This window comes from Nelumbo lutea, chromosome 3 (assembly GCF_056320005.1).
Source record: "Nelumbo lutea isolate HS-2025 chromosome 3, American lotus-T2T, whole genome shotgun sequence".
NCBI classification, from domain to species: domain Eukaryota; kingdom Viridiplantae; phylum Streptophyta; class Magnoliopsida; order Proteales; family Nelumbonaceae; genus Nelumbo; species Nelumbo lutea.
The window spans coordinates 98,305,291-98,326,551 of record NC_142686.1 but is presented as its reverse complement, the minus strand read 5'-3'; the positions used below and the strand labels follow the sequence as shown (position 1 = coordinate 98,326,551).

Genomic DNA, 21,261 nt, shown 5'->3' with positions numbered 1-21,261 from the left:
AACACAAAAGAAAGAAATGAAATAAATAATAGAAAGAAAAAAAATGTATGAATGAAATGCTGGTGAAAATCTAAAATGTCAACTCCAGGTATTTATTTCCTTATCTGGAACACTGTTTTTCTAAATTTCTTTGTTAAGGAAATTTTCATTTACTGTTGCTGATACAAGTATGATTGAGTACCTGGACATAGTAACCTCCAGTGAGGAGAAACAACATTAGGACCAAAGAGGCAATCATCCTAGCTCTTTTGATGCTTAAAACAGCATCAGCAACGAGTTCCCCTGCTCCCTAAGTACAGAATTAGATCAGATTAGTTGTTGACTTGACAGATGACGACCCAGTTAAATTATTTGTAGGTTCTCTACTTACTTGGCTTGTTATACTACAATCAATAGTACTGAGAGAATATTGTCATGAAGAAGCAAGGGACTGCACAAACCTTAGCTTGTCAAAGTAACCTCTGTATCTCTCTTTAAATGTTCTCCTTGATAATATTATAAACTGCTCCCACCAACTCATGGTCCACTCCTTAACTTGAATAGCTAACTGAAGGTGCTGTGGTATCTTTTCCATGCCATTGGTTCTCTGCTTTTTCTTTAGGTTCCACCCAGACTTTGTACTTCAATTGTACATACTGATAGATTGATATTTCATCACAAGATAAGCAACATTAATGTCCTTTAGTCACTGCTGTTGTAACTCATAAAATGGAAATGAAAAACCAAATATTATAGAAATTGTCACCAAGTCTTTTGGGACACTTATGTCGCTAACTTGCCCTGTTGCCAAGTCTAGCAAGAACTCTGCAGGGTTCATGGCTATCTGAGGTGCAAACCTCAATGATGAGAAGTACTCCATGGATTCTCTAGCCTTCCCATAATACAGAGGACATCCCTCTGATATGAGCAAAATCTTGTTGAACATGTGGAACATTCTACTTGAAGGTTGATCAATTGTAATGATAATTGTCTTTCCTGCCTATGGATCCACTGAGTGCAACCATTAGAGTAGTCATCCTCCTCTCTAGCAAGCTTCAGTTCTAGGAAGTATAAAAGAGAAAACGTTACCTTAGCAATTCCTTGAAGAATATGAAGAAGCTTATTTGCAGAGGTGGAATCAAGGCCTGAAGTGGGTTCATCAAGCAACAACAATGAGGGATCCATAAGAATTTCATAAACAACACTAGTCCTTTTCCTTTCGCCTCCAGATATTCCTTTCACAAATGCTCCTCCTATTCTTGTATGGCGACATATATGATGAAAAAGAGAGGGCAATCACAGTTACTCATTATAACTTGTAATCATGTAAATCACTTCATACACATTCAAGCCTCATTTTCATCTAATTAATCTTAGACCTTATAACATGAGTGTTCATCACAAATTTTCAATGGAGAAATTTAGATCTAATTGCATTAGAAACCTCATACAAACCTCTTAAGGCCTAGTTCCTTCACAATCATATCTACTCTTGCAAACTTCTGTTGTTGGCTCATGTTGCTAGGAAGTCGGAGAAATGCAGCAAAAACCAAGGTTTTTTCCACTTTTAATTGAGGGAAGACAACATCATCTTGGGTTACAAATCCGATCCTATAAATTCAAGTGTTCTCCAGTATTATATAAAATACAGTCTTCATATAAAAGATTATGGTGATTATATAGCTAAGCTGATAGCTGAGCTGGATCAGTTCATCTGGGACAGACCCCAAAGGTTGGAATTAAACTAATACACATGAAAAATAGATTAAATCATTGACCTGAGCTGCGACAAGATTTCTAATTTGGCTAACCTCCTCTTAAGAGCCGGATTATATGGAGGGTTGTCTTTCCACTACCTGAAGGTCACATCAAAGCAAGGATTTCTCCAGGGCCTATGCTTCCTGTTGCACCCTTCAAAATGTGCTTGTAGTTCTCTTGGACCAAGTTCAACTGAGACATCATAGCCTTCACAGGGTTTCTGGAGGAAGTGTGCCTGTTTTTTACCTTATATTCCACACCTTCAAGTGTGCCTTCACAGGGTTTCTGGATGATATTGTATCACCATTTTCTTTGGGGAGTTTTGATTTTTATGTCTTCCAATGGTTCTGTAAATTTCACTTGTATGTATTTCATCCAATTTTGTTTATTTTGTTATATTGATAAGGTAAGATGAAGAGAATACATTTAGGTATTAAATTACTTCCCCATTTGAAGTATGATTTCTCTCTCTCTCTCTCCATCAAATAAGAAGGACAACTAATATCACTTTATTCTTTTATCCATTAAGGAAAAAAGAAATGGAGAATAGTTTTCTAAGCAAGCGTTTGAGCAATTTTCTGGTTCAGCAGTCTTCTGCATCGATGGCTTTTTTCTTTTCATGCAACAGTAGGCCAATTATTTGAGTTGACTTGTATGCCGATTATAGCAGCACACATGGCACGACACAAGCAATGAGTTTTAGCTTTCAAGTTTCAACTTGAAGTATTGACATGAAATAATATTTGAAAACGTACAATTGCATCTAAATTTTTATGTGTAATAAGTATAGAGCTATTAGTCTCAACTGCTGACAACTGATGGGATAGCCCGTCTGAGCATTTTTGGCACCTTGTTATATATTTGGAATCAAGACCCTTGAGTCCTGATCACAACAGTACTTTTATGTAAATATTTGTGAATCACAAGTTATATTTGCCTAATGTCGTCGTTGTCAGTTGACTGGGAAATTGGCTGGAGTAGGTTACATAGCAAAGACTCCACCTGTTTGCCTCTGGACATAGAGGCAAGGAGGCCCCAATCTAGTTGAGCTTTGCTGGGCTAGAAAGGCCTCAGTGGTCAGGCATATCTAACCAGTCAAACGTGAATTAGTGTTGGTGTGTCAGAAATTCAAACCTGAAGTGAACTAGTGAAACATACACCCTATGGGATTGGTGCTAGTTCTAGCCCCAAATGATGGTCCTCATCAAGGTCAACTCAGTACCCTTTCTGAAGTTTTGTCATTCTTCCACTTGGATCCTTTTTCCCAATTGGTCCCCTTGGTTCAAGTGAACACCATGTTAAGCCAGTAGCCTCACTGAGGCAGGGGTGAATAGAATTTAGAAGTTTTGAGGATTAATTCTCCAATGATGGAGTTTGAAATTCTTAGTGGTGGCTTGGCTAGAAAAGGCTATCTGCCCTCAAGGGGTGCTTGGAACATGATAGTTATACCTTATTTTTACAATATATAATTATATAAAAAATTAATTGTGGTTGATCAAAACAAGAATCCAGCTTTTATCACAAATACAAATTTCTAGTGTTCAAGGATAATTATAATTGATTAAATTCTGAGTGGATTGTACACCTTTAGCTAAAAGGAAAAAAATCACAAGTCAAATATATACTTATATTAACCAATCTAAAAAATCAATACTTTTATTATATAGCTAATATCAGCTAAACATAGATAGAAAATATACTAAGCATTGCTGACCCTAGTGAACACAGGAACCAATTTCTGTAGGCTGATAGTTTGACTATAGACTGACAAATTTTGTTCTAATTTCTATAGGTGGTGAGTCTGGTCTACTACCCTAGAACGGAATAGCCTTATCACTAGTTTATAGACACTTGTTGAGGCCTTATCCCTGTGCCATGATAAGTTAACCCATCCACCAAGTCCTGCTAAGCAGGCCAGCAATTCAAGCCAGTCGCTACTCACTAGCATCTCAACCATCCACCAACTTTCCTAATTGTTTTACACATCCACTGTCAGTACTTGCTAATGAATAAACAGAAAAGAAAGAAGATTAAAACAATTAATCAAATCATCAGTAATAAAAAACACCATTCATGTCCAACTCTCATCCTTCAACTGGAACACTTTCCTTTATATTCTCTTATGACAGCATGGATGTCCAATTTGGCTATGGACTCAGTCAAAGAGAAAGGCAGTAAACAAGAATATCAGAATGCCCGAAACTGAAATCTCTGGAACATTTTATCTACAGACCCTCATAAGACCAATACTAAGGAAGCTGAAGAGCATGCTTCTTTTTGCAGAAATGTTGTGGGATTTTGTTCATGCTTCTATCTTATATTTTGATTTGTAAAGTGCTTATTTCCTTTGAATACCATATATAATGCTAGTTATTAGAAGAAGAAGGTTTGGATCTCTGGGTGCATTCTTAGTGCAAGGAATGTTGGATAATTGTCTGAAATGAGTCCAGTGCAGGAATAGATGAGGGTCATCCGTGCACAGTACACTCTGGTGTAGGTGTAGACATGGGGACCACACCAGTTTGCAGTGAAGTTCTTTGGGTCGGACAGAATTGCATGTTTCCATGCCTGGAGAGCTGCGTAGATAGTCAGGAGTCTTGGGTTTGGGAGAGGTGGAAGTGGTTGATGATGAGAGGGTTCAGAGAAGAATACAAGGACAGATAAGAAGCCACAGAGGGCTGAACTGAGAAATCTGTTCCTCATTTTGCCTCGGTGGCCTGATATCTGGGGAAAGGTTTGAGTGGAGATTTATATGGGCATGATTACTTAGTCACTCAACTACACCAAAGCATCCGTGGGTGTAGCTGTTAGCAATTCTCCAATAGGCCCTTTTGAGTACCTTTATAGCATGCAGCCCCATGGTTTTGACAGAAGGGACAGGACGATTTTCAAAGATGATGACGGTGTGGCTTACCTTGTCTACTCCTCAGAGGATAACAGTGAACTTCACATTGGGCCCCTCACTGATGATTATCTTGATGTCACCCATATAATGAGCAGGATTCTGGTGGGAAAACATAGAGAAGCCCCTGCCATATTCAAGTATGCCTTTTTTTTTTCCATTTTTGATCGATAAGTCTAAAACATCTTACTTCACCCCTAGTACAACTGTTGTCTTGATTGGTTATTTAACTGTCCTGATCTGTGAGGAATTAAATGTTTATGTTAAATATATGTGGTCAGTACATATATTTATGAGAGGTCAGTACATATTTGCAGTACAAAAAAAAAATCACAATTGTTGAATTTGGTTGAGAAATATGCATTGCTGCTAGTACATGAAATGGATTAGATCTTGAGCAGATGCAACTGTATCCAAATCCAAATATAAAAAGCCTAGTTGAATCCAGGTTGAGATCCTATCCAGATCAGGGGGTGTATCGATATCCAATCATTTCCCATTCATGTTGGATTATGGATTGACTTTCCATATCTAGTCTAGATTGCTATTTGAATCTAGGTAGGGTTACACATTAAAATGCTGATCTTCTTATTACAAATATGTGAATTCCAATCAGCATACAAGTCCCTTTCAATCAGTATACACCACCCATATGTGAATTCCAACACTTTAAAACTCTATGGTGTATTTTCATTCTAAATTAGTTGTCATCATTTCAGTTTATTTTTAACCTTTTAAGTTTTTTAAAAGTTATTTTCTTCTCAAGAATTCCTTTTGGTGTAGGTAATATTGACATCTCTTGTTCACAAGAAGGAACTGAATCTAAGAATCATGATGAAAATGCATGGACTTGGGGATGGTCCCTATTGGATGATTTCTTATGCATATTTTCTTTTCATATCATCAGCTTACATGTTATGTTTGGTGATCTTTGGTTCATTGATGGGTAAAGTGCAATCAGATGGGGATTTTCCTTTTTCATTTTTAATTTGTTGCTTGGGTTTCTTTTCAGGTTCTACTGATTTCTTTAACTCGCAGGGTTAAAGTTCTTCACGCTCAATGACTACAGCATACAGTTTGCCTTCTTCTTCATCTTCGTAAATTTGCAAATATCCTTGGCTTTTCTAGTGTCAACGGCTTTTTCAAAAGTTAAGACTGCTGCAGGTCTGACTACGCTTGACCCATTTTATCTTATGGTAAAGAGTACTTAAAGCCTACTATCTCATATGAATTGACATGTTCATGATTGCAGTAATAGGGTACATATGCACATTCGAATCAGGGCTTTTGGGTGGCTTTCTTTCCCATTTCTTTGTTCAGGATTCATCCTTCCCAAGTGAATGTAACTACAATAATCAGGATGATAGCAGACAGTGGGTTTGAGCTACATGGGGAACATATCAAGGAGTTGCATGGTCTGAACCAACTCATCGGTGGGTTTACTATTTGGGGACTTAGACGTGTAAGAGATAGAATGGGTTCCAAGGAAGCAAACTTGAAGGATAAGCCACATCTTCGATCCTTGAAATTAACATGGTGGCCCTCGGATTGGAATAATGGGGTAATAACACCGTCGGTGGCTCCGGATGAGGTAGCATTGTGGGTTTTGTATGGGAATAATGAGGTAGCACCAATAGAAGAGGAAAATGTATTGGAACAATTGCAGCCACATCAAAATATAAAGAAGTTGATCATAGAGGGATATAGGGGGATGAAATTTGCTTCTTGGATGATTAATTCGTCATTGCTCCCAAATCTAGTGAAAGTTGATTTGGTGAATTGTGCTAGCTGCAAATCTCTAGGTTTCTCAGGTCCACTCCCTTTTCTCCAGGTCCTAAGACTATTTAGATTGGAATCCCTAAAGAACATTATCAGTAGATTGAGAAAAGGAGAACCATTCTTCCCATCATTACAGCATCTTGAACTCATGCATATGCCTAATTTGGAGAACTGGTCATTAGTAAAAGATGATGTTAATGATGGTGTAGCAGAGCCACAAGAATCATTATCATTGTTCCCTCTACTTCCCAAGCAATGGAGCATAATAAACTGTCCTAAATTGGAAAGTATTCCATGGGGTATGCCTGCTGTTGAAGTACTGAAGCTGAATGCTTTTTGGATGATCAAATCTTTGTCGCTCCCAAATGTTCAAGAACTGAAACCAGATGGTTCTTGGATGATTAAATCCTCGTTGCTCCCAAATTTAGTGAAAGTTGAGTTAAAGGACTGTTTGAGGTGTGAATGTCTTGAATTATTAGGTCCATTCCCATTTCTCCAGGTTCTATTGCTACATAAATTGGAAAACCTCAAGAATATTATCAGTAAATTGAGAAAAGGAGAAGGATTTCTCCCATCCCTGAAGCATCTCCAACTCATGGACATGCCTAATTTGGAGAATTGGTCAATATTAATAGATGATGATGATGATGCATCAGAGCCTTGGGGTATGCCAGCTGGTGAACAAGTGAAACTAGATGGTTATAGTGCCAAACTATTAGAGTTAATACTAAAGAACAGGACAGTAGATCAAATCCCAACGGCAACAATTACAAATTCCTCTTCTACTTCTTTTTGCCCTGAAGTAAGGAGATCACTTTTGCAAATTACCCACTGCGAAGACCTAAAGTCTTTTCCAGAGGAGGCGATGAATGGCTTGAGTTGTATCCGGATTTTAGAAATTTCAAAGTGTAAGAGTTTGACATCATTGTGTCCTCAAGCAGTGATGCAGTGCCTTACTGATCTTGAGAAACTAAAAATCAAGGACTGTCCAGAGTTTCATTCATTGGAGGGCATTGGAGGCCTTGTAATGCTAAAAGTTTTGAAGATTGAAGGTATGCCAAAGTTAGTTGAGCTACCAGAGGAGCTGGGAGAGCTCAAATCACTTCAGAAGCTTTGTCTTAGTCAGTGTTCCAATCTGTCATCTCTACCTAAAGGTGTGCAGTGTCTAACAGAACTACAGAAACTACAGATTGCAAATTGTCTAGAGTTGCATTCATTGAAGGGAATTGGAGGCCTTATGGCACTAAAAATTTTGAAGATTAGAAATATGCCAAAATTGGTTGGGCTGCCAGAGGAGTTGGCAGACCTCAATTCCCTTCAAGAACTTCAAATTCAGCAATGTCCCAATCTGTCATCTCTACCTGAAGGTATGCAGTGTCTAACAGAACTACAGACACTTCAGATTGCAGATTGTCCAGAATTACATTCATTGGAGGGGGTCAGAGGTCTTATAGCCCTAAACATTTTAAAGATTGACGATATGCCAAAATTGGTTGGGCTGCCAGAGGAGCTAGGAGACCTCAATTCCCTTCGCGATTTTCAAATTCGGCAGTGTCCCAATCTGTCATCTCTACCTAAAGGTATGTGGAATCTAACAGGACTACAAATACTACAACTTGTAAATTGTCCAGAGTTACATTCGTTGGAGGGCATTGGAGGTCTTATCGCTCTAAAAGTTTTGGAGATTGATGATATGCCAAAATTAGTTGGACTGCCAGAGGAGTTGGGAGACCTCATATCCCTTGAAAAGCTTCATATATCTACATGTCCCAATCTGTCATCTCTACCTGAAGGGATGAATCGTCTAACAAAACTGTCTACGCTATGTATTGAATATTGTACAGGGTTACATTCATTGGAGGGCATTGGAGGTCTTATATCCCTTGAAAATTTGGAGGTTAACCATGTTCCGATGTTGGTTAGGCTGCAGAGGAGCTGGGATACCTCAAATCCCTTAGGCAGCTTCTTATTTGGTGGTGTCCTAATGTGTCATCTTTACCTGATGGTATGCAGCACCTAACAGAACTACAAAATCTACAAATTATGCAATGTCCTCAATTAGAGGAAAGATGCTCAATCAATACAGGTGAAGATTGGGCTATGATATCTCATGTCCCAGATATTCATATATGGTTGTGTTACTGATTTACAGAGAATTAATTAAGGAAACACAGTCTCAACTTTCACATTCCCATACTTTCAACATCATATTCTGTCATCATCCCTTACCACTGTTCCATCCACAACGTCCTTGAGCTTGACGCCAACCCATTTCTTCAGGTTTGTAATCATTTCACTCCATCTTTATAGCCAATTCCATGGGCTTATTTTATCTTCATTTTTGGACTTGATGTTAACGCCTTCTTTTTTTTTTTTTTTGTATTATCTGTAGCTTCAGGTTCAATCAAGGAGCACTCATTATCATTACAATTCTGAATTATGTGATTTCATTTCAACCACTCTGTGGGCAATACCTTTTAGGGTTCAACTGCACTTTGTTCTAGTTGAACAAGTTTATTCCTTGCAGATCAAGTGACAACAGATGATATATTTCATGGTAATAAAATAATTGCTCTATACTTATAAAAAAAAAACTAATTGCTCTATTCATTAATTTCTCTTGTTTATAAATGGTTCGTGCTATGTAATTTATTAATAAGGATATATTCTGTCTTTTGCTTTTGTTTTCATTCTTGGCAAAAAGAGGAGCACCAAGTTACATTAATTAATTATTATTTTTTGGGTAATGCAATACAATTCTTTAGTGTGTATCCTATGTAATTTGAAGAATTACAGCAGCTATAAGATCCGATTACATTGAAAAGTCAACTAGAATTTTTGTTAACCTTAATGTTCTGACTTAGATGATGCATTTTGCTTTTTTCCTCTTCTCTTATAAACGTCATAGCAAAGTAAAAGGAATATAGATCATCATCAACTAAATGAAGGAGTTATCTAACCAGGTAACCAAACATGGGGCCTATCTTGGTGTCATTGTCAGAGGCACACATCTGAAGTCTGTATTCGTAGCTACAGAATAAGTGGGAACAGTATAGTCTTTTTCAAAAAGCTTCCTTATTATTAAAAGTCCAAACAGATAAATAATAGCAAAATATTAAGCCTGTTTGCTGCTTGAAATGCACAGTGAAGAGCCTTGCATTGAGCTTTTACACTCCTCTCTGTTGGAATTTTTTGTTCTGCTCCAATACTTGAATGAATATGATGGCAGGAAAATATTCAATTTATGAGTTCTGTGCTTGTGATTTGTGTTTGTATATGGACATTTATTTTGTACTCCTTGTAAGTGTTATTTTTTGTGTTTGTTGCATAGCTTCTTTTTGTCCATTCAATTTTCCCTCTTTATTGTTTCAGAAAATTCTATCATCACATTGTTTAGTGTAGAAATGTTATTATGAATATAGGTTTCGGAATCTCAAAATTATATCAATTACTGATGTTCTTAATGTGATAAGAGTACTAAGGAAAAAGAAAAAACTGACAAGGTCGACCTTTATGGATCTTCAGTCTTCTATTCTACTTTCATTTTTGAAATTTTATGCATGGTGGGTTTATACCATTGGGTTTCTAACAATGCACACACACACACACACACACACACATACATATCTATATCTATATCTATCTATCTATCTATCTATCTATCTATCTATATCTATATATATAGATATAGATATGTAGATATATATGGGAAAATTCCCGATCAATACCCTGTACTTTGGCTTGAGTGACAATTTGGTCCTTAAACTTTAAAATGCGACAATCCAGTACCCAAACTTTCAAAATGTGATGATCCAGTACCTTCCTTTAACCAGTCCATTAATCAGCCGTTAAGTGGCATTTGAAAAGTCAAAAATGCCCTTCAAATGTGATCTAATTCTCTTTATCAATCATCCAAATGTTGACAAAAAACTGAACAGTCCCAAATCCTAGCCTCTTCTATTCAACAAAGTTGGTGACTGTTTAGAAGAATCTAGAATTTGGGACTGTTCATTTTGTTGTCAATTTTTTTATGGTTGATAAAGAAAATTAGATGGCATTCTTAGGGCATTTTTGAGTTTTCAAATGTCACCTAACAGCTGATTAGCGGACTGGTTAATGGAAAGTACTGGATTGTCACATTTTGAAAGTTTGGGTACTAGATTGTGGCATTCGAAAGTTTGGAGACCTAATTGTCACTTCAGCCAAAGTACAGGGTACTGATCGGGAATTTTCCCTATATATATATATAAACTTATAAAGATATATAAAGTAAGGTTAAGGCAAAATTTGACTAGTGTGAGATGAACATCTTGCCTGTAACATTCTTTCTTGTACATCTAAAGAATCATGTAGGGACCATCGTTTAATGATAAAATCCCATGTTGAGAAATATGGGCTATGGGTTCAAATATGAGAGCAGCCACCTTGTGCAAATTTGCCAAAGGTTAGGTCTATATCATGTAGGGACCAGCATTCTGGATAGCAGCAGCAGTTATTCTTATGTGGTATACCTTTTATTTTTGTCTTGACACCATGGTTCAGTCCCATCAAAAATTGCAGAACTCCTGTGGACCACTTAGAATTTAGAAACCAAGCTATTAAATGAGTTTGCATGTTTCAGATGAAAATAAGATAGAGTCAAGTTCATTGCATAGGATCATGGCAGTAGCATATTCAGGTACATTATAGATTAAAATTCATTTCTTCTCTTAACCAATTCAATATACTTATTTTATATTCTTTGCTCTTTCTGTATCTTTTCATGTGTAACAGGACCAAGTGGAAATTCTCCACGAATACAGAGAGGGCAACCACAAATTGTGGATATTCTTGCAAGCTTTGATGTGAGAGGATGGAGAATTATGTTTTGCAATCAATGCAAGACCTCCCTCATGAGGCATGTGTTGCAGTTAAAGAAGATTATTGAGATTGCCTAACTAGAATTAGGCATTGTTTACTAGATCCAAATGTTTTGTGAAATAAAAATCGGAACTAGAGCTGGTTTCCTTTTTCTTGTTTTCTGGTTGTTCATTATTAAGGGGTAAGGGGAGGTTCATGGCCAGTTGGAGGGGTTACTTAGGAGTGGCCCCTCAAGTGGAGTCCCTGTTAAGCCCTCTCCAGTTGGCCTTGGCTCTTGGTTGGAAGATGGGCAGGGGAGGTACAAATCCCCTATGTCTGGTTGCAAACTTGCAATCTGTCTAGGAGGAATTTGGGTCTCCTTGAAACCTTTTCTAATCTAGTCTTTTCTTTTAAAAAAGCTTGTGAGCCAGATAGATGTTTTGATTTGCTTACATGTGGGAATTACATGATAACAATTACCTGTTCGTACCAACTAATGGTGTTCGTAGGATCTCTGACTTATTGTAGCAGAGACTAGGGCCGCTGGGGGGGGGGGGGGGTTAAGGGGATAGGTGTTGTGAGCCCAGATCTGCTCCTCACAGAGCACTCTTCATATCTCACAATGCATCCCAGCTGTACATCGGGAACATTTTCTATAATGTTGTGTTATTCATAGCGTGATGTTCCCAATACATGGTGGGATGGGACTGTGAGGTCGGTGTGAGGTGCGCTCTGAGGAACAGTGCAGCTCATGAAGCCAGAGAGAGACCCTGTTCATGGGTTGGGGAGCCCAGAGGCACAGCCCCTTCTTTAATGGGCTTTAAGCGTGTTTTGGAGACTGCAAGCTTGCGCTTGGGTGCAAATACCAGGCCCAATGATTTTTTGCAGTGGGCTTGGGCTTCGGACAACCCTGTTGTTTTGCATATCCCTGTGCATTTTGAAATTGTTGGCTTGAAATGCTGGAGGGTGTGATGATCCATTGACCCTTAAACGATCTGTTCCCTATTAAAAACCTGTAGAAAACAAAACCCAGATAAAATGTATAGGCTCCTATGTAAGAGGCTGGGTTATTATCGATATGTAGGATACCCTGAACAAGGCCAGTCGGGAGGACTATTTGTGTGGTGGAAATAGGATGTGGACCTATCAGTAGGTCTTGTTCATGAGAGATTCATCGAGTTGATTTTCATGGTGCACCCAAGATGTGAGTCTCGAAGGTAGTCCTGGTATATAGGCACCCAAGGAAAGAACAAAGCCAGAAACATGGGTGCTAGTGTCTGCTCTTATGAATAACAACTGTACAAATTGGTTGATGATTGGGAAGGGAATTTAAATGAGGTATTTACAGGAGATAGGGGTATCAACGATGTTTGAAAATCTGATTTTGAATTTGAGATTTGACATAATCAAATCGAATTCAGATAATTTGAATATCTAATTGGTTGAATTTGGATATGTTGACCTGATTCGATTCGATAAATATCCAAATTCGACTGATTATTTAATTCTTATATAAAATATATAAAATATTTAAATATTTTATATAATTTATATAAATAATATATTTATTAGTTACTTAAAATAATTAATTGGTCAAATTCGAATATTAATTTTCAATATCCGTTGGATATTAAATCGAATTCATGTATCGATTTTCTAATCAGATACGAATTCAGATATTGCTTGATTCAATTCAAATTTGATCCATTTGCACCGCTAACAGCAGATGAATATAAAGAAAGCGAAAAATATCCCATAATCCCTGACGATCTGTACTCGAATTAATTACAAAATTTCCTTGCAAGAAATTAAAATGGTGGGAGGGAAATATACCTGGACCAATGGCCAAGTTGAGAGTGGGTTTGTAAAAGAAAACATGGATAGGGGCCTTGTTACTCCGGAATGGTTATGCAGAAGTCTAATGCAGTTATAACATCATGATATACTATTTTCTCAGATCATTCAGTACTGGTTTTGGATTCAAACCCTACCCTTCTTTCTTTCTATCCAGCCCTAATTATGCCTATGTGGGCTGAAGAGAAAAGGAATGTTTGTATGTTAATTGAAGACTTTTGGAGAGAAGAATGGACTAAGGAAGTCAATTGGCACAAATTCTAGAGAGTGCCAATGATATGATGAAGCTGGAAGAATGAACTAAGGAAGGAATGCGAACAGTGGCTTCTTCAGAAACAACTATTTCGGAGAATGAAATCCAGGGTGATATTATTTTTCCACTACTCTGCAAATTATTTACACTGCATTTGAAAGCGATGCAAATGGAGTGCAAAATCCTGATTCAGGATAAATTTGTTATTAGCATGCAAGTTCTTTCTGCTATGTTCAACCAAGCTGAAAGCAGAGGTGAGGTTCAAGTGATAAAACCAAATATAAATGGGCCTCCCATATCATACCTACTTTTGGTGATGGCTGCATATTGATTTGTAAGTCGGAGGTGTATCAACTAAAGAAAATAAAAGAATCACAAAGAAGATTTGAGGAGATCTTAGAGCAAAAAGTAAATTTTCAAAAGTCTAGGTTTACTTTGATAAGGGTGTGAACAAGAAGAGAAGGAGAAAATATACCTCAAAATACTAGGTATGGCACAAATCAGAACAAGAAGAAATTAGAAGGAGAAAATCTACATGTTGAGATTATGCAGTATGGGCAAAGGGTATTTTTGTCCTTCCAATTTCTTGTATTTGGATGTCCATTAAGGCTGTGTTTGGTTGCAGAACAAATTTATGTATTTTTGGATGCAAATTTTTATTTATTTTTGTTTCAAATTGATGTAGGCGCACCTGGCCTGGACCAATGGGGCGGGAACGCGTGTGCAACAATGACGCTCAGAGTGGATCCAATTAGGGTGCATGACAGGGAACCCAGAGCCAATGGCATGGGTGCACTTGGCTGCCCTAAAGACCGCACATCTCATGTACGGGCTGCATCCCAACCATCCGAGCTCGTGTACCTCCAGACGACTTCAAGTATAAATAAGGGGCAGCCCCTTGAAGCAAAACATCTGGAATCTGGCATTAAGGCATAAGAACTATCTGGTTTCCTTGTGGAGTTGCCACCTCGGACCTCGTCTTCCTCGTATCACCTCGGACTAATTTAACTGTCGGAATCTCTACCTCGGGTAATCACCCGAGGCCTCTGACGCTCTCTTCCCTTTACTCTTCGCAAAGACGGACCTACCAGTCCTCGGCCACTCCAGACCTCGGACAACTAAGCTACAGCTCAGCTCGGAAGCAAATTTAGAGTGTTGCCCCTGACCCGTTCTGGCTAGCAACACAAATGTTACCTTATTTTGATTGATTGGAGTACAAATGAAGTAAAATATGCAGAAGCAGACAAAGTTCAAAAGAAAATTAAATCAGAATTTACATTCTCCTCATTTGCATTCTGCAACATTAACACAGACGATTCACCGAAGACCCTTCTTCCTAGTCCCACACTTCCAACTTGGTATTAGATCGGGTTGGGATCTTGGAATACTTTTTTTTTTTTGCTAACCTGTGAACCCAACAAGACCTATTGACGTTAGTTGTTGCCGAATGATGTCAATAGTTGGGTTTTAATTCCCGGGATCCATGTGAGTAGAGAGTGCAACACTGTTCCTTGCAGCCGAGGGAGATGTCCTCTCTTGTCAGACAATGTTTGATCATTATGGGCTGAGAGGTTAAGTGTAAGGCCATTGAGGGTAATACCTGATGGGCTAATCTTGCATCTGCCCACAGTCCCTGTGTGTTATAAGGTAGCTTGGCGCAGGAATCACTTAGGGTAAGTGTTGGGCCCATAGAGTCCATGTGATGGGTAACAGTGTATTCGGTCAAGCCTTGTAACAAAGGTTGGGCTAAACCCAATGGCTGATGTGTAGATAAATGTTTGGGTCCCACGCCATACAAGGAAGTCCAACTGGGCAGCAGTTTGGAAGGTTAAGTGAGCACATAGTCTTATTGGGCCTAAAGACTATTTCGAACTGGGCTGATTTGATCAATTAAATGAGGGGTGAATTCTGATATTAGATTAGCAGACCACTCAGAGAATCCAGATCTAAATGTGATTCAGATATGGAAACCTCCTAATAGGATTAGGAGGGGGCTGATCTAATCTGCAGATAAGATAAGGGTTTACTCTTATCACTTAAAGGGAATTCTGATCCAAATTTGATTTGGATCAGCAACTCCTAACGGGATCAGGAGCTGATCCCTTTAAGGTTTTAAAATGAGGGGGCGGCAGCCTTTAGAAGAGATTCATATTCACATCATTTTCAGAGCTGAAATCATAGAAGAGAGAATTCAACATTACTGCGCTAAATCTCTCTTGCCGCCTCCTTCCTGCCGCTACCATATCTGCCAATTCGATCTCCTCTTGTCAGGAGTGATCAAGATTGGATCTTGATATCGGTCCTTTGTGAAAGGGCTGCTTAAAAGAAGTACTCACATGCCATCCAGCTGATACTTGCGAAGGATCTGGTTCTTTTGAAGAACACTGTTGATTCTGCTCCATCCTGCACTGCGCCATATTCAGTAGGAACAGTTTTTTGTTCCTTCCTTGGGCGTGAACACCTCCATTAGGAAATACTATTTCTCTGTATCAGGTATATCCCTCTCCTATTGCTTTTGTTCAGATCTGGATCGGTTCTTGGTTCAAGATTGATCCTTGAAAAATATGATTTTTCTAAAATAGGGAATATGATTCCCAATAGGATGGAGAGAAATTTTTGAAATTCGCCCGTTCTTTTCCGCAAGATTCGGGCATCCATACGATGGATATCTCACTCCTTCAGGTGTCATCTTTTTTCAATAAGAGTTCATCTGGTAAGGCAAATTTCCAGCAATGGTTTTGGAAATTACAGATCCAAATAGGAAGTCTTAAGCAGATTATTTTCAAATCCTGCCACTTGAATATCCTAAGCAGATTAATGATACCTTCTAAATAAAACATACTCATGCCACCTTGGAAAGAAAGAGCAAAGGAAAGAAAACTCTGGGTCGAAGTTTTGATCTATCAAGCATGCTCATCCATTATCATATTCACATCACAAAGTCAAATAAAGGAAATTGGGGTTGATATCAAAGTTTTTGAGAAGGTTAAAATGACAGATTTGAATCCAGAAACATGTTAATGGCGACTAGAACTTTCCCTAAATATCATCATAAATGATAACATTGCAATAGTTTCTCAAAGGATAAGATCAAAAGGCAACCCTAATTATCAATAAGTGGAGAGTTCTAGCATGTCAATTACAGGGCTATAAATCAAAATTCAGATAATTCCTTGTACTTTTCAACGACCCCAATCAAACACATTGTCTGAAAAATATCAAACAGCTCAGATCCAACTCCAACTCCAATGTTGAATGAGGAGTAATAGCACTGGGAATGAGAAGTAACAGCACTGGGTTCAATTCTAAAGGGATGGTAGTGCCTGTGCATAAACATGAGCAGTAATGGTCTCTGTAATGTATTGAATGAATGGTTATTTTTCTCTCTGATTTTATTCAACCATTTTCCCTCTACCTCTGCATCTCCGCCCTTCTCTGTCTCCAGCTCTTCACCTCCATCTCTCCATCACTTCTTCTCCGGTCGGCACAGGTGCCGTCGCTGAGAGTAACGCCGGTCATCGGATTTTCTCCTACTTCTTTAGACTAAAGAAAGAACAACTCATTGTCGCTGTCGTTGGATTCTTGCCACTAGATTCTCACAAAAAAATCCACTTTGCTCAAGCCTCTACCACTGGATTCTCACTAGAAAATCCACTTTGCTCAAGCTTCTACCGCTGGATGCTCACCAGAAAACCACTTTGTCCTTTTGGTTTCTCCAATTGAAACCTAGTAACTGAAGTTTGGTTTTAGTGATGTCACAGCTACCCATTTGGATTTTGTTTGGATTGGAGTGCTAAGGAGCTCGATTGAGAAGTGTTGCGGGAAACACTAGGCTTTGTGGTGTGAGCCCGTTACCAGTCTGTTCATTTACAGATTCTCCATCCACGGTGGGGAGACAACGATGGAACGACGACCATCGTTGATGCTGCCGTAGATCTCACCAACTCGAGCTCGTCCTTCCCACCTCCACCGATCGACCAACATTTTGTCACGTCAACGCTTCTCATCTTCAAAGTATACTCTCTGAAACACCAAAGCATTAATCAGTCTCAAATCCTCAAATCTTCAAGTTCTCAGACGAAGGGAGAAACAACAGCCGATGGAGGAAGAAAGTAACGGTCAATGCTTTCTGATTGTTAGGGTTTTGCGTTGAGGAATGATGGGGTAATTTGGTATATTGCAAAACGGAACAAATTAATGAAGGGTAAAATAATAAATTAACAACGCCCATTAGTCAAATTACCGTTATCTCACCGGTGAGTTTTGGACATTTTGAGAAATTGTGATGAGTTTAAGAGAATTCATAAAAAGTGATGATGGGTTTTTGGACAATTTCTCAAAATTTTAAAAAGATGGGACAAAAGTCCGACTAGACCCGAACCAAGGCTAGTCCAATCCATTATCAACCTACCATTGGGTAAGGTTGGATTAGGTCAAGTTGGGTTAAGGTTAGGGTTAGGGGTTCATAACCCAAATCTAGGTTTACCTCAACCTGTCCTAGCCTAACCCAAATTGCACCCTATGTATGTCTTAAAATTTTCGTTGTGTCACTCTTTTTTCAACATATTTTTGCTAGTAGTGGTGCTCAAGGTTCTTTTAACCAAATTGGTATTACCGGTTTTTGGAAAATCGATAATCGATACCAATTCGTTATTTGGTTGACCGGTTCGGTTAATCGTCAATTTGGTTCGTCGATTTTTCGGTTTTTTTTTTTAGTTTTACAATATATATTCTAAAAATATATAAATATATAATAAAAAATTATAAATATATATAATATTATATTTTAAATAATAAATAATATATCATATATTATAAATATATATTTATATATAATGCATATTTATTAATTTATAATATATAAAAATTATAAATATATATAATCTATAATATACATAAATATATATATAATATATAGAAATATATGTATATCGGTCAGTTCAATTAACCGTCGATTTTCTATATTGGTTAACCAAAACCGAACTGGTACCTTCGGTTTTTTTAAAACACCGAACCAAAACCAAACCGACCGGTTCGATTAACCAATTTTTTTGTTTAGTTTTGGTTGGTTTGGTTTTTTGGTTTTTTTGCTCACCCCTATTTGCTAGTACTACAATTTGGGTGGACATCGGCTGGGTTTTTTCGTCAAAATATAAATAGCCCAAGCCCAAATCAGCATAAAATGCTAACTTGGGTTGGCCCTAATTTTTGTTGTCTATGGGTCACCAGTTCACCACATGATCAATTTCCTAAATGCAACCCAACCCGAAACCAACTAAAACGGGTCCAAACACGGAGATTTGACCCATAATAAAAACCCGAATCTAGATCCTACCCATCAATGTTTTCAAAACCATATCAGACTGTATAGTCAGATCGGAAGCAATTAATTCCATTTTACCCCAAAACTGCTATTTGACTAAAAGCCTAAAAATCGTTGATTTGGTCAACGAACCACTAACCCCGGTGGTCAATTCATCGAACCGTTTGACCTAGGAATGGCTTTTGACCATTTTTGTTTGTTTTTTTTTTTATCAAAACGGGCCGTCTATTCAGACAGGATGACTAGGTTTGACCCAAGAACCGGACCCAATCCGGTTTTAAAAACCTTGCTACCCATTGCATTCCCTAAGGCCTAAAATTCACTCCCATCAAATCACATTACCCAATCCAATAAATCCAATAGAGAAATAGGCCCAAAAACATTCCCAATAATTTGAGCCTACAGAGCTATAAACATTCAAAATGTCAACAACCAACAGTCAATGCACAAAATTTGGGCCTACAAATTCTGAGCTGCCACCAACCCCAACAATAATTTGTGCATACAAATTCTGATCCTGAGCTTTCATTCTCCCAAAAAAATCCCAAAGCAAACTCCTTAAGAAAAAAAAAAAAAAAAAGCCGCTCACAAACATCGCACGCCCACAACATATCCACATCGGGGGGGGGGGGGGGTCCCATCTGTCTATATCTATCACCCCATCCAGAATTTGGAAACTGATCATATAGCAAAAAGTTCGATCTGAACTCAATTTGATGATATATTATATAGCAAAAAGTGTATTTCATATATATATATATATATATATATATATATATATATATATATATATTATTTTTTTTATTATTCTTTTCATTTTTCAAGTCATAGTAAAAACATATTTAAAAGTGTTTATGTTAAAAATAGGTGCTTATTTTAAAGAATAATTAATTATTTTATATTAGGTGTTTGATGATACTTTTCTCCAATAAACACTTAAATAAGTATTTATGACTCTTTTATCCTTTTTTTTTTTCAAAATTTTAAAATATATCCTGAATTTTTCAAACTTATGTGGGTGGTGGGCTTCTCTAAACAGGGCATTCATCTTTCAGGGAAAGCAGTCGAATGTAACAGGGATGACATAGGCATTCAGGCTAAAGAAAAAACAAAAGTAAAATTAGACTCGGGCTCAATACTAGGCCTGGGCTTTAAATGTATTCTATAAATATAAAAACAAAACCAGACCAAACCCGGTCCGCGTAGAGGTTCAGGGGAGTGAGCGAGTGAGAACTCAGAGAGAGAAGAAGAGAGTTAGGGGGAAGCGGGGCCCGAGGCCGAGTCGGTGGGTGTATATAGAAAACAGTAACACTCGTCCTTGCACCGAGTACTGGTCTACCCACGTGAGGCTCTGATGCATTTCGTGAGGCTTTGAACAAGCAACGAGGCTGTCCTTTCACCTTTGTGTTGGGGGGGAATCCTAATAAGGCAAATCTTCTCTTTGCACGTGGGTCCCAAATTTCCAGCTGATGTGTCCTCTAATGATTGGCCTACTATCCCCTCAGGTTACCGTAGCCCCCTACCCCGCACTAGTCCCCACCCCTCGTGCGGTCATGCCCATTTTCTGATTGTGTTGCGTGTCAGAAGCCTCTCTGTAATTAAAGAGAGAGGGCCTCTCTTGATTTCCCCCCTTTGTCCCTACCAACGTCCTATTCTATTTTCACCTTTGGAGTCAATGGCTGATGTGGGTGTGGCTTTTTGTTTGGCGTTTCTTTCTCATACAGCTTTATTGCTTTACCCGGTAGACTCGGTTTGAAATGAGTACAAATCACAAATACAAATCAGTACAGTGCAAATATAATGTCTAAAAATGCAAAATTTAAGATTTTACACCGTACATATTTGCATTTATATTATTCCTTTTGTAAAGAATATAAACACATTGTGCATATTTGTATTTATACTCCTTCTAAATTGAGCCTTACCAAAAAGGGTTGTAGGAATAATTGCCAAAACCATTCCACTTCTCTGGTCAGACCAATCAGGCGACCTATATCTTTCATTGTGGAATGACCATCTATGACACACTGGAAATTCCCTTGTTGTCCATCAAGCCAAATGGTTTCAAATTTGAATTTTGATTGTGGCTAATTTACGCATAGAAACTGATACAATCAAGTTGATTTGTCAATGGGTCAGGTCTGGTTCACAACAGGGCAGACCACCCCTGAACCAATTATTAATTGGGATAATCTGGTCTGACCCAATTATACTTATATATCTACCTATATCATAATAATAAGTTAGGGACTTCATTTTTGATAATACAAGCTTAACAAAAATGACATTAAATAGTAAATTGATTTTATGTTGGCAAAACAAATGTTTTTTTAACCAAAATCATATTGCCTATGAAATTTACCTGCTTAGATATAAAATATAACAAAAATTACAAGAAAACCAAAGAAACTCAGAACCAAACACGGACTAAGTGAGAAGGGTAAGCCAGGAATTAAAAAGTTAGTAAACTGTAAAATTATGTAGGATACTAGAGATATTTCCTGTTCCTCCATTTATAAGCGTTCTGGACTTCTGGTGGTAAAATTTTGCTGGGTTGACTCCAGTCAAGTACAC

The 21,261-nt window shown here is 37.9% G+C and overlaps 1 long non-coding RNA gene and 1 pseudogene across 1 annotated transcript; one reads left to right on the top strand and one right to left on the bottom strand.

Annotated features, from left to right (window-relative positions):
- Positions 1-412: 412 nt before the first annotated feature.
- Positions 413-5,732, bottom strand: LOC148867097 (ABC transporter G family member 26-like; annotated as a pseudogene).
- Positions 5,733-10,737: 5,005 nt separating this feature from the next.
- LOC148867096 (uncharacterized) lies at positions 10,738-11,430 on the top strand. The gene is made up of 2 exons (XR_016109159.1): positions 10,738-11,096; positions 11,192-11,430. It is a non-coding gene; the product is annotated as an uncharacterized LOC148867096 (long non-coding RNA).
- The last annotated feature ends 9,831 nt before the right edge of the window (positions 11,431-21,261 follow it).